This window comes from Antedon bifida, chromosome 11, assembly GCF_963402885.1.
Source record: "Antedon bifida chromosome 11, ecAntBifi1.1, whole genome shotgun sequence".
In the NCBI taxonomy this organism is placed as follows: domain Eukaryota; kingdom Metazoa; phylum Echinodermata; class Crinoidea; order Comatulida; family Antedonidae; genus Antedon; species Antedon bifida.
In genome coordinates this window covers 4,713,726-4,727,770 of record NC_136236.1, presented here as the reverse complement: position 1 = coordinate 4,727,770, position 14,045 = coordinate 4,713,726, and the positions used below count along the sequence as shown (strand labels likewise).

At 32.0% G+C, this 14,045-nt stretch overlaps 2 protein-coding genes across 4 annotated transcripts in view; one reads left to right on the top strand and one right to left on the bottom strand.

Annotated features, from left to right (window-relative positions):
• LOC144856384 (caveolin-3-like) overlaps window positions 1–14,045 on the top strand; it is a 156,942-nt gene that overhangs the window by 40,488 nt on the left and 102,409 nt on the right. The window lies entirely within an intron of this gene.
• The window catches only part of LOC144855455 (GATA-binding factor 2-like), a 38,947-nt gene that overhangs the window by 22,448 nt on the left and 2,454 nt on the right, over window positions 1–14,045 (bottom strand). For 2 of the 3 annotated variants that reach the window (XM_078713320.1, XM_078713322.1), the window contains exon 1: window positions 5,702–5,847. The exons of the other annotated variant lie outside the window; for it this stretch is intronic. The gene's annotated coding sequence lies outside the window, so the exon portion shown is untranslated. Of the gene's footprint in view, window positions 1–5,701; window positions 5,848–14,045 lie in introns of those variants that run through there. 3 annotated transcript variants of the gene reach the window in all.

Genomic DNA, 14,045 nt, shown 5'->3' with positions numbered 1-14,045 from the left:
ACATTTTTCAATGTTTTCCTCTTGTTTTGCCATTATTGTTGATAAATAAAACAAAATGTCAAAATGTCTTGATTGACGGACACACAGAAGCAGTTATATCGCGTCTCTGATTTTATCGGCTATTCCAATCCACATCAACAATTATGATTAAATGATAATACTTAGTGAACGAGATAAAATCTACATGCCTAAAAGATACTTCACTTACAAATACTACTTCTACACTTTTGCTAAACGCTATACAATAATAGTGTTATATTCAAAGCGAATAATATGTGGATTGATTTTTTATGTTGGAATGACAAAAGTTAAAGAGGGAACGGAAGTTTTAAAATTGAAAAAAAAGTTTTAAAAAACGGCAACATTTTACTTTGGTATAATGTGGACATTACCGTAAGTTCATCATATTATGTATGTGGAAAGTAAAATAAACTGCAAAAATATTTTACACGTAACATTTAAAAAATCTCCTATATAAATGAATACAATTTAAGAGAAATATTTAAATATTTATTGAGTTTAGTGAAATATTTATATTAGGCCTAAATAATATTGCGATTGGTGATTACGGTCAGTGGTTTCTAAAGAGAATGCTATGTCGTTTTTCCGACCACCGAACATGCCTGCCCCTTCCAGATAAAGAAACTAGAAGTTGATACCTGTCTCACTGAAACTCTTAACAAAAAGGCATAATTAAGCAATTAGGCCTATAGTATAATAATACATTTTTTTAAGTTACAAGTTGAAAAAGTTATGATGAAAGTATCTAAAAGTGACCTACCTCCTCTAACTAGTCCAACTACCAACTCTACTCCAAAGTTATGAATCAATATATTTCATTTTTTTAGTTTCGTTATCAAATTATTATTAATCATAAAAATAAATTCTCCTATAATTAACTTTATTTGATATTTGTTTAGGTCAAGAGATATATTTTCGTTTTTAGATAATTTGGAATTACTGATTCAGGATACATACGTTACGTTTTGTTTAGGGGCATATTATTTCTGTCACTGATTAGTCCTAATTAAAATTTGGCTTAATTATTGCTCATCTTTTTTATCACTGGGGATTCATTCCATATCCTGTAGAACAGTCCGTCAAACCCTTTCTTTCTCCACTCTCAGTATCTCAATATTATATCTAAGTTACATGGGTTTACATATATGTTTTTTAGCGCTTATTTTCAAGAAGAAAGGAGATTTCTCCACCTATTTTTCTATTTTCCTTGAAAGCTAACCCTCGGATGTATTGATAAGTAAGAGCTTATTAGAGGTTGTTGGTCATCTAATGTCATACTTCTAATTATCCTGTACTGACTTACAGAGAAACTAATTAATCTTGAAAAAATGTTTTTAAATTATAAGTATTGGGCCTACTGATTATAATTCCTAAAATGCAATGTTTTGAAAAACAATGATCTTTTTCAAAAATTAGGCCTAAGCATTCATCTTTGTTGATTTCTTCTACATGTTTACAGTGTATCCTTTTGTTTTTTTCTAATTATTTTCAAGTTTTCTTGTAGTGTTTTTCTGTTTACAATTTAATCGGTTTATCGTTAATATTAAACTTTTAATCTCCCGGATTAGTAGTTGTCCTTGATTCGTAAAATAAAAAAGGTACTATAAACCAATAGGCCTTTATTTGTTTTTTTATTGTTATTAAGGTACCTTTTGAATTCCTTTAGGTCAAAAAACAATTTTAAAATGTTTACAATGATGCTTTTTATTTGTAATAAAGTGAGTTATTGTTTCGTCTTTTGAATCTCATTTGAAGAAAATTGGCAAAGGTTCTAGTCAAATTCAACATAAGCCTAATTGTACTTTTAAAGGTTCATCAATTTTTTTTGCAAAGTTAAGATTATCAAAGAAATCGATTCTTTTTTTTTTGCAAAGTTCTTAAAAATGTATCAAAGAAATCAAATGTTTTAAAGTAAGTTATTAAAGAAATCGAACGCTAATATATACAAATATTATATAATAATTTGTTGTTTTACATATCGCAAAGTTCTTAAGGTATAAAAGAAATCGAGGGTGTTTTTTGCAAAGTTCCTAAACTTTATAAAAGAATTCGAACGTTTTTTCGCAAAGTTATTAAAACAATAGAACGCTTGTATATATTTAATAATTAAAATACCCCTCAGTCATTGTTGTTGTTTTAGAAATGGCACACTATACTAGATGTGTTTATGAATGTTATTGGACACTGTTGGAAGCAAAACTTGATGTGGAATAACCTAATTGTCGTGAGGGCGACTTTTAAAATTAGATTTGTGTGAAACATTCTAGTTATAGAACGTTACATATTTTAGAAAATAGACAGAAAAACTGTGAAAAGTGTGAAACATTTTCTTCTGAAATGCAAATAAAGAATCAACTATAATCAGTTATTATCAATAATGTACCCGATTCTCAATCCTCAGTGCTGTACACATAATACAATATTTTCTAAGTATCATAGAAATATTGGTAATTCTCATCTCATAACCTAACCTGTATCAAGTAAGGTTAGGTTATGGTATACAATAGGATATGCTATATTCCTATTTCAAATATTCCTATGACTGGAGAAAATTTAGACACAATATACCGAGAATCGGATGAATAGTCAACATTGTATTTAGTAATACATCTATAATAAGTAATTATATACTATATTTTGTAATCTATTTCTACGGCAATGTAGACTCCAACGATCATTAATTGTATTAATAATGAGAATTATAAGCAATACTTGGTTTTCTATAGATCCGTAAAGGAAAAAGTATTTTTAAATTGTCGTGTATATATTCCGTCATCACTGTATCAATATAGTTTTGTATATTCATTTTCAGACGGTTCTGTAGATAATATCATTGACGTTTTTCCGTGTACGCTGGCTTTCTCAATTAAAATCGGAGACATATACAAGTGATGTGTATCCCCTTTAGCCAAATTATTATTTTTGTGTTAATTCTTCTAAAGAGAGTTAGATTATACAAATAGCAACTGTGTGATTGTATGGTATGCAGGTTTATTCATGATGCTAAACCAGGGCTGTTAGAAATATCTGGTGTATACTACCTTATCAAAATTGAAAAAGATAATGTGAAAATCTAACCACATAGTTTTAGTATGTTAGCCTATAATACATCTTGCAAAAAAATGTAGCAAATGCTGTAATTATGCTGTTATTTGTTTTTAAATAACGATGGTGGTGGCGAATATAGTAATGTAAAGCCATTTGTATAGAGCCATATTAAATGATGTATAATATGACTTTTTCTAAAGAGATTATGTAGGGCATACTGTTGATTAGGTGGTGTTATTGAGTTGATGTACTGTAGAGGTTGCAGTCGTAAGTAGTGGTATAGTAGTGGCGGGGTATACTTAACAGGGTGTTGTAGTAGCAGTATTAGTGGTTGTATGAGTTTTTGTAAAGTGGCAGGTTTGTTTGTAGCGCTGGTAGGTGGTTTAAGTAGTGGCGGTAATGTTGATCGTGTGGCATAGTGAGCCTAGTAGCGTTTACCACAAGTACCGTCAGTTTTGGTTGTAGCGGTGGTAGGTGGTTTCAGTAGTGTCAGTAATGCTGATTATGTGGTATAGTGAGCCTAAGTAAGGTTTAAACACAAACATGTAGGCCTATCGTAGTGAATCAATTGCTGCTGTTATTGTACACTGTGTTGATGGTGCAGAAAACTGTTCAGAGAAACAAATAACATTAAATGGCGGTACGACGTTTCTTACTGCAGGAACAGTTCAGTAAATCAAATACCGATAGTTCCATAAGACACAAGACACATGTTTAGTAAAATTAGCAAGATAATTGAGTGAAACATTCTGTTTAAACAGAATATCAATGTTCTTCCTCTTCAAAGAATATGAAAGCGAAATACGCAAATGGTTTATATTTTGCGTTAATTGATTACTTTCTAGTATATAGAACAAACGTTATAGGTACAAAGAAACTTAGGAACATTTTAAGCATATATGGTATGATCATGGTTACTATAATACGGAACAATTCAATATAATGACGATAACAGCATTGTACATTATGTAAGAATGCATAGAAGATAACCCAATACAAAGTGACGATATTTTATCTAATATGGTAAAAAAGTTTATATATATGCAAATAACAGGCTTACATTTTAAATCGTTTCCTTTTTCTATTCGGTCAAAAATCATGAATTTTAACTTTACTTCCCTTTTTCTGAAAATGTATAGATATTATTTTGTAATAGAAATGTATTTTATAATAGGATCAGTACAATAAGAGCTTACGAATAGGTTTGATAGGTTAAGTGATAACGTGTTACAATACATTTTCGTTATAGGAATGCCTTTTAAAGGGAACATTCGGACCCATATAAAATAACGCGAGATTACGATATGGAATTTATTTATTATTTTAATATAAAGCCATAACACGTATACCAATAATATTAAAACGTTTCCTCTTCTGTTCAGTGGTTATATTTTTGTACTGATTTCGTACTAATAATATATTGTGAATACCGTACATATTTGATATTAGGGTAATGATGTGTAGATTATTAGTAGACTTAGACCGTCATCACACATCTGATGTCTATTAACATCAGTTCATCGTGAGAACCACAGTCAAATTAAACCGAAAGATTAGATACGTTAAGTAAGCCTACGGTATAACCCATGTCAAGGGGACAATCATCTTCAGTACCGTACCCAACAAAGGGTTGTCCCGGGCCTGGCGGTCATTTTTTCCCATTGTGCTAAAGCGTCCCCTTTGTCGTTTGATAAGAAAGTGTCCCCTAAATAGAAGAGTCCCAAAGGAAAGTGTTATCCCTGCACACGGTAGGCCTATTTGTTTGTTCTTATCATACTAAAACTAAACAATTGATTTTATTTTAAATAGTACAAGAGTGCAGTACAGAAATAAAATATAGAAAACTATCAATATAAAAAGTAATACTGTGTACACTTTAGATGATATCAATATTAGATGATATCAATATTAGATGATATCAATATTAGGCCTAGATGATATTAATATTAAATCTAAAAAAAGTTTGATACAGTATACTGGAAAAATCAATGTTCAACACCAACATTAGATTGCTTGTCCTAAACTATCACTATTAAAGAAAGAAATACTGTGTACACTTTAGATGATATCAATATTAGATGATATCAATATTAGATGATATCAATAGTAGATGATATCAATATTAGATGATATCAATATTCAAACCTAAAAAAAGTTTCATAAATTATACTGGAAGAAAAAATGTTTAACACCAAAATTAAATTGTTTTATTTTTCTTTTTTTTATTTTGCTATATAATGTATTATAAATAACCGGATGAAGGCCAGGGACTGATATATTCTCAAAGATACCAGTGGATATTGTATATACTAATTAATTATTAATGTTGCTATAATTATTAATCAATGTAAATAATTCCGTGTAATGAATGAGCATTATTAGGCCTAGAGTAGATGGAAGCTAGGCACCCAGCACCATTACATAGAGTTAAAATAGTCCTAGGCCTTAGAGTAGATGGAAGTTAGGCACCCACCACTATTAAATAGAGTTAAAATAATTCTAGGCCTAATAAAGAGTACATGGAAGTTAAGGCATAGAAAGTAGAAGTGATAATTTAATCTATACGGAAGTGTCGGATACAAGCATGATACATACTTCACATTTTAGAACTATTATTTAGAATTTGACCTACCTAACTTTGTAAACCTGTTCCTTACATCCAACGGTAATACAAGATAAAAAAAATCCTCTTGAAAATAAGGTAATATGAATTGGTGTACAAATGTCCAAATAATATTGCTGTTGACATGTGCGTACTGTGTATACGACTCGTTAATTTGAAACGTATATGAGGTATTTAAAGATGAAAGAAGTGTTGATGGTATTTGGTGCTGACTTGCGTATCAAATCGCGCTCAACAGGACAATACCAACAATCAACCAATCATAGTTCGCCAAACCAACTTACTCTGTCGCGATTGGTTGAAACATCTCCACACTAGTTTAGCAGACGATCGACAGCAGCGGCTTGGTTTCATACGATAGCAATTTTATCCCATTCATAATTAATTCATTGGTGAACGATATTTTACCATAGTTTGATAATAATAACACCGCTGTGTTTGAAATTCGTTCACCTTTCTATTGTGTAACGGAATTGGAAGTATGCGTTCCATTCAAATGTATATATATTCAAAGCAAATAAAGTTCTTTATTGGCGTGATTTAGAAATAAATTTCAATTAGTCACAGTCGACAACGGACTTAATACCAACGTGCGGCAGATCAAATGCAATATTTACCGCATTTTATTTGACGCATTCGGACCACAACGAACTTTGTATAAGTTTAATTGATAGCAATCGGGCAGACAATAAAGAGGTTACTAACTAATTACAGAGTTTAACCCATGCTATAAATCATAGCTCTGTTATAATTCAACAATACCATTTTGAATATAACAATAATTATATTGATGGTTGAGTGAAAAAAAAAGTTGTTTAAATACCAAAGACCAAAAACAAAGACTGAATTTATTCACTTCGGGAAAAAGTTTTGAATACAAAGTAAGCCTACTTTGAGGGTCCAGCATGACCATCTCCTAGTGACAGAGTTCCAAGGGTTATCTAGGAGTAAGAATAAGAGGCCTAGCGATACCATATCTGAAACAATGAGACACAATAATATATACCCCATGTATTGTTCACTATGAAGAAGTGACTGCACTCCTAAGGCCCGGAGGTATTGGTATCTCAGTTGAACAAGTAAAGTCTATATTGTATGAGGTGGAAACGGTCCCCATTAAACTATGTAGGCATACACAATCCAGAGACGATACTCCTTAAGGTCATAATATATCGATCCCTAATCACTAGACTAGACAATATTTAGGTACTCCATGTGTCGTGGGAGGGGGAAGGATACCGTACCACGACACACTCGATTGAACTGTGTAGGCCAAAAGTAACATTTCAGGTAGGAACGGTACAGTCGCATTACCCATATCCAGACTAAGATATAATGTAGACTGGGCTTGTTTTCCACTACGCGAATCGAAAACGTACATGGTGTTCTTGTTGTGACCCGAAAAAAAAACACCTGACCTTAGAAATCCTACATTCGCCTACTAAAACTTACTTAGGAGGTACTGACGGTACCCACGGGAACCTAATGATCTAATAACCTTATTTTAGTGCTACATCAATTCATTTCCATTTTCTTTTACGCACATTTTAAAATTAGACATTTGATACATATTTTCTCTAGAGCATCTTCATACAAAAGTACATAACTTAATATTGAAAGTATTTTTACCCTAACATTTTTTTTTAATTAATTCAAAAATTGTCCAAATACGAACAGAATCTATTTGTTAACATATTACGACATTTCAATTTTCTAAATTATACTTGTACACCTTTATGTCTATTTACAAACAAAAATACATGTTTCCCTGAGGCCATGTTAGTCTACAGTACAGTAAACCAGATGATATCTAAAAGTTGTATAATATCATGATTTGATATCATCTATACATGTTTTGATAAAATTGTTCTGTAGTGGTATCGTGTTACCATACCTCACGCACTTCGAATCAAAATCTCAATTGATTATAGATAGTTATCCTAAGCTTTACCCATATGTATTATAAATATAGAAATCTGTATTTTTTACCATTTCCGTGACTTTCTAAAGAAATGCCCTTTTATTGATTAACTTTTCTATTTACAAAGTTGTAACAGATACAAATGAAGATAACATTTTTTTTTTAATTTAACAGAATATTTCTATGTTGCGCGTGCGTACAATTGAAACCTTTTCTACCGTGAAGGCGAAGGTCTTGCCCAATCCGATTTGAAAATGTCAATGCAATCCTTATGGTTTATTGACATGGTGTATATATGAATCTTATAGTGTCTTGTGACGTCATGCTTCAATTTCACAATGCGTTCGTCCACAGACAGATGTCCTAACCATTAGATCACTAGGGCTTTCATGGTATTCGATTGGTTATATATATATATATTCTGGCGGAACGGACCGATTCTATTGCAAAGGAATAAGCAATCGTACATTAATTAAGCGAGCCTAAACCAGGTGATTTGTCTAACCTCTAATAAACTAGTTTTAACACGTTGTTGCCACGAGCCACGAGCGGTGTATTGTCTTTAGTTGAAATTGTGCGTTACCTTAGAAAAGTCCTTTTTTACAGTTAAATACCATAATACTGTTAATTCCACGTGTTTTAGATATTTATCAGAACCAATTGTAAACTTGAGAATTCTCTAAGCAGACTTCAAACGATCATCAAATAAATACAATTAAACGGATTATAAAAACACAAAGAGGACATGCATGATTTTTAAACTGTTTGGGACGACTGAATACAAATGTATTGATCAAGCCATTGTAGCTAGGCTTGGAATCATCGTAGCGTTAGCCTGGGGGCAGGTAAGGGCCGGTTCTAAAGCCGATTGACAGTCAGTAATTGACTAATATCGCGGTAGGCCTTTGATACCCTGACTTATATGATTTTACCGACAAGCTGTCGCCTAGTCTGTGACGTCATCAATAATACGCTACCAGACGTATATACTCATATTTGATATTACAAATTAATATCAATCTCATCCATTAAATAAAAATATTTAATTTAAGTAAAATATATATTGTGTTTTATATAAATGTGTGCCCGGATAGACTGCCTGGTTTAATTTTTCCTGTTGAGGTATTTCGTCTTTTATCATAATACTATCTCCGTGGCTTGGTTATAGTATTGTTATATTTTTATTACGTAACCCTTTCTGATTTTGTTTGGCAAATTTAACTTTGTTTGATCGCAATTTTTATTACAACATACGGTTGTTTCTGCGACAACTCATCTCTTTCAAATGTTTCCTAAGCACTCGTTGTTTAGGCCATGCCGTCCAAGTTATTGTTTACCTATTAATGTAGGCCTATACCAACCAACGTGTTCACAACGCCTACTAAAACAAATAAAAGTTTTCTATGACACGTCACTGAGTCAATATTGACAAAATGATACAAGGTTGCATCGCCACAGGTCATAGTTCAAGTATATAACAAAATATCACTTACAAAGATACAGTTATCTTTCCAAAACGTTGATTTACCAAATACCTTCCTATAATAACACATCTCCCTACTATTAAGAACTTCTAATCTCCAATAAAGAACTAAAACATTTCTCTATAGGCCTACTCTCTTTAAAATCCATATTCAGGATACGTTCCTATAGTAGTATCCATAATTTATACATAGATAGACTAGGCCTACCTTTCTGTTTGTATCTTTATACATATCTTTATTATTACTACTATGTATATATTATGTGTACTGACCTGTTGTATCTGTATATTGATTTGCTCGTTGTCTACAATTACTACAATGCATTAGGTTTTTATTTATTTATTTTTTATTTTTTTTTTTGTTTTGTTCATTTTGTTCATGATGATTTGTCCGATTTTACCTGAAATTATGTAATTTTAATCATCATTTACCTTTTATATTGTGTTGTTTATATTGTGTGGACGCACCACCGAAAGGTGTGTGCCACTGATTCTAGTAGTGAGTAGTGCCAATAAAATACTAACAAACTTACTATTCACCCTATTGGCTAAAGGAAATAATACATTTTCTTAATTTAAGTGAATAACCATTTAACTTAAAAATGCATTGACTTAAGTGAAATACCTAGTTAAGGGAAATATATCACTCAATTACGATTGGCCGATAGCTCACATAACCCTGAGGTGGATTTAAAACTTATAAAAATCTTTACATCTAACTTAATAATAGCTGAATAATGTATATTTAGGAGAATTTGGTTTCTGCTCAAGTTGGGTTTGTTGTAGTATGCAGTACCAACCAATGAAGAATGCCAGGCTGTGTGTAACCTATATCATGAGGCTAAAACTTAAAAATTAGATAAATCACTTCACATAAGTTAATCCAAACAAAATCTTAGTCTGTAGCTTCCAATTACCTAACACGGATTACGAACTAACTTATCTGTAACTAAAACGGCAATGAAACAAAAACAGAGGAAACATGGCTTTATATAAAAAGATTATTGACTTTTCAAATTAAGGTATTTTATAATTGGTGAAATTTTATAATTATTGATTTTAATCAAGTTATTAAATTAATTGGATTAATTAATTCAATGTCATTTCGATGAATAAGTCCAGGACGACAAAAAAAGGAAACGGTTGAGATTTGGTTTTTTTTTCAATTGGTTGAAAATTCTTTGTTATGTTTTGACTGTGACTTCTTGTTCTGAGTTTATTTCTTTAAGAATTCTATTGGTTTTAATTTTAATTTGTTATATTAATTATGTCATGTGTACTATAAATGCGCACAGAACGACACCGACTATCACGAAGGATCGTTACCGTAACCCTTACATTTTAAAAGTGAAATAATGCTTTCAATTCACATTTAAAATAATAAAATTAAAGAAATTAAATTAAAGAAATTATTACATTTTAAACACACGTTATAAGTTATTGTTTAGTATTTACACCAATAGCTTAGTACACAGAAACAAAGAAATGTATTTAGAGTCATTTTAAAGTTTTGTTTACTAGTTTTAAATACTATAGTTTACAATTGTATACTTTTTATAGATAATCTACAAACTATCTGAAACTCAACACGCAAGATGTTGAAATCAATTAATAATATTGTACTTTTCCAAACGGTTGAAAACTAATGCGTTCGTCGTTGTATCTTCCGGTTATTTCTATATCCAGACGTTATTAAATGCTGTCTCTTAATATATTCCTGCAATATAGAAAATGAAATGTAAGTTTCAATAAGCAGAGTAAAATGGATCTTCAACCGTTCGTTTTGCTTTCGCTTTGGCGCCAGGCCCCAAGGAGTTAGCGACAAGGAACATTACATAGAACACGTAACTGTTTCTTTAAAGAAGCAGTTATTAAAAGAAAATAATATGCAAATAACATCATAACATTGAGGCAGAAAGTTGGCGCGCGTACCGCGTCCTGTTGTTGTCAGTACTATGCCTATCCATAAGTGCGCGTACCTTTATCCTCAATAGTTTAACGTCGCGTGTTGTGTAGGCATATCCACATTTAAACTTGCGCGTAGCGCGTATTCTTATTATTAACGCGCGCGTACTGCATACCGCTATTATCAATATTCTAACGCGCGTTGAAACGCTTTGTGAACGTAACTTTAAATATGTCTGGAATAAGTCAAAAGGGATTAGAGGGAGTATAATACAAATATATATTTTGACATTTTGAAAAGGTAATCAAAATTCATTTAAAAATTAATTTCATAATGTTTATTTTTGAAATTTTGATTAACGTAATTTGTTTAGAGAGTTATGTAGACACAACAAGGGTTTTATAGGCAAACGTAGATAACACTTGTGTTGAAGAGAGACGTACCGGTATTATAGTAGTTTTTGTTTTACTAATTATTTTTGATTTTCTGTGAACTTACCACTTAATTGGCACGCGAACTCATTGAATTGCGCAAGCGACGGACGTTCTTCTTCAAATGCGTGTGTAATTCTTTACTTTTTTAATTTATGAATAAATACAATTTTTGTTTTATACCTCACAGTTTTTGTTCCTGACTTGCGCACATGTGTGAACGTATTCTTTTAACAACTAAATCTTTATTACGTGGGTAATCCCTCAATACGAACATTAAAAAAATATTTCTTTTTTAATTTTCTGTGTCAATGCATCTTTAAGAGATTTGTCAATTAACTCGTGTCGTCATATTAGATTAAGAAAGCTTACGCTACGAATATTTCACCAGCTTATCGCAAACAAACACGCAATTAATTTATTTCCAGGGATTGGGGGAATCAATCCCTTAACACTGAGCGTTCGTTGATTTATCAAGCCTAGGGCACTGAGAATTATTGCTACTGTCTGCGTACATATCTAATTAAACAACTTTGAAACATATTGGAATCTTAGATAAATAAGTATACAATTTTCTTGAATTGAAAAAAAACACATCCTTTCTAGTTTTATTTATTTTTTTATGTATCTCAGCTTTTTATGAACAATGTGCTATCTCCTCGTATAGTGAATCAATAATAGTGAGTATTCGCGCGCATCGGGGCGGTTAACGAAAGCAGACAGTAATGTATATATAAAACATTAAACTGCGCATGCGTATAAGTCCAGTGCACCGTTCCGTTCATATCGCGACTGTCTTTGGTCGATTTAACGTTCGGTAAACTTTTCAACAATAAAAAAAATGGCCGGCCAGTACGAAACGATTGCATAAAAAAAGTTCACTCATTTTGCACGATAACCTAAATTAGCACAATCATTACAAAATACATATGCCTACAAGTCCGATGCTTATTTTTTCCATCATAGACAATATTCATTAATATGATTTATTTAATTTTATGATGCTTTGTTAATAATCATAATGTGTATCATTCTATAGCCTAATGTCACTGTTGAGTTTGGTTTGTTTGCAGAAATTCTCTACTCGACAGTTATGAAATGGTTTAGAATAATGAACGTTTATGCAATATTTCCATATACAGTTAGTGCATAATTTGTTCAACGTATGCCAGCTTATTACAGCAGGGTACGCGAGTATCATAATTGCGTATCCTTATAATATTGACGGATCCAATTTTAGCTAAGAGGCTTAATTACCTTTCATTAGACTGGCTCATTTGAACTTTCACTATCTTTTTAGGGCGCAGGCATCTTGGCAGAATCTATCCGTACAACTTTACAGGCCTAGGCCTATAAAAGTGAAAGTAGACTGTAGGGTACTGTACAATAAATCGAAAGTGTTCCTACGCGCAGATGCATGTGAGCTGATAATGACGAGTCGTCAAAGGCAGTTTGTAATTAAATAATTTAGATTTCCACAAATCAAATAAATAATATTGTAATTAATATCTGAAAATTAACTCATCTTTTTTAAAGAAGTTGTCTTCTGTATTTTGATTGGTTGAAAAAGTTAGTGACAAAATATTAGAGGGCGCTGTGTATTTTACGGTACGTTTCACAAAGACAAAAGATACAGAATGGGGATTTCCCGTTCCGTTTAGTTGTGGAGGCTGGAGATACAAATTTAAGATAATCTAAACAAACTTGTAATATTACATGTAGTAGGCATACAATAGTTAGGCCTGGGTATTTTACATATATTTCTAAATCGTAGGCCGTTACCACCCGCGTCTCGTTCCTGAGTGAGCGGAGATTCCTAAATCAATTTATTTGGGCCGAAGATGTTAAACGTGCACAATATTAAAGTAGATTACGTTAGGGCCCCGGTTAGGGCCCATCAAGTGTAAATTAGGCCCCCAGGTCACGCCTGAAATTATTGATGATACAAATTTAAGCTCTGTCTAAATTATAACTATCAAATATGGTAGTGATATGGCCAAATATCGTAGTGATATGACATCACCGTGTCCATATAAGGACACATCACATTTTTTTTAAGTTTGATAGTGTCTCTGTCTACACTAACTAATTTGATGTACCCAAATATGGTAGGGATGTGATACAGCTTGATAGAGTAGACAGAGCTTAAGAAGATGGTTTGTAAAACGTACAGATTCTGAACAGTGTACTCAAACTTTAACACGAGTAGGCCTATTAGAATTTCAATTTTTTTTTATCGTAAAGTTATTAATTTAATTATTTCCGAAGACCACCTGTCTTCTAATCCTATTTCTTATTTCTGTCTTACCTTGTAATTCATTCTTCCCCAAAAGTCAAAACAAAACTGGAGCATATTTCGGTCAAGCAGAATAAACCAGCATTGAAATCCGAATAACGCATTGACTTCTCAATAACATAAACCTGACTTCTCATTGTCCAGCATTCGAAATTATGAACAGATAACAATCATAATACGATTATTATATTGCCTATTGTTTGTTCATTAAACCATTACAGGTGTTTTACTGGTACAGTGTGAACAACGCTCTTTGACGGTTTCTAAAACGCGAATGACGAATAATTCTAGGTCGTATCCGATTGGTCGAAAGCTC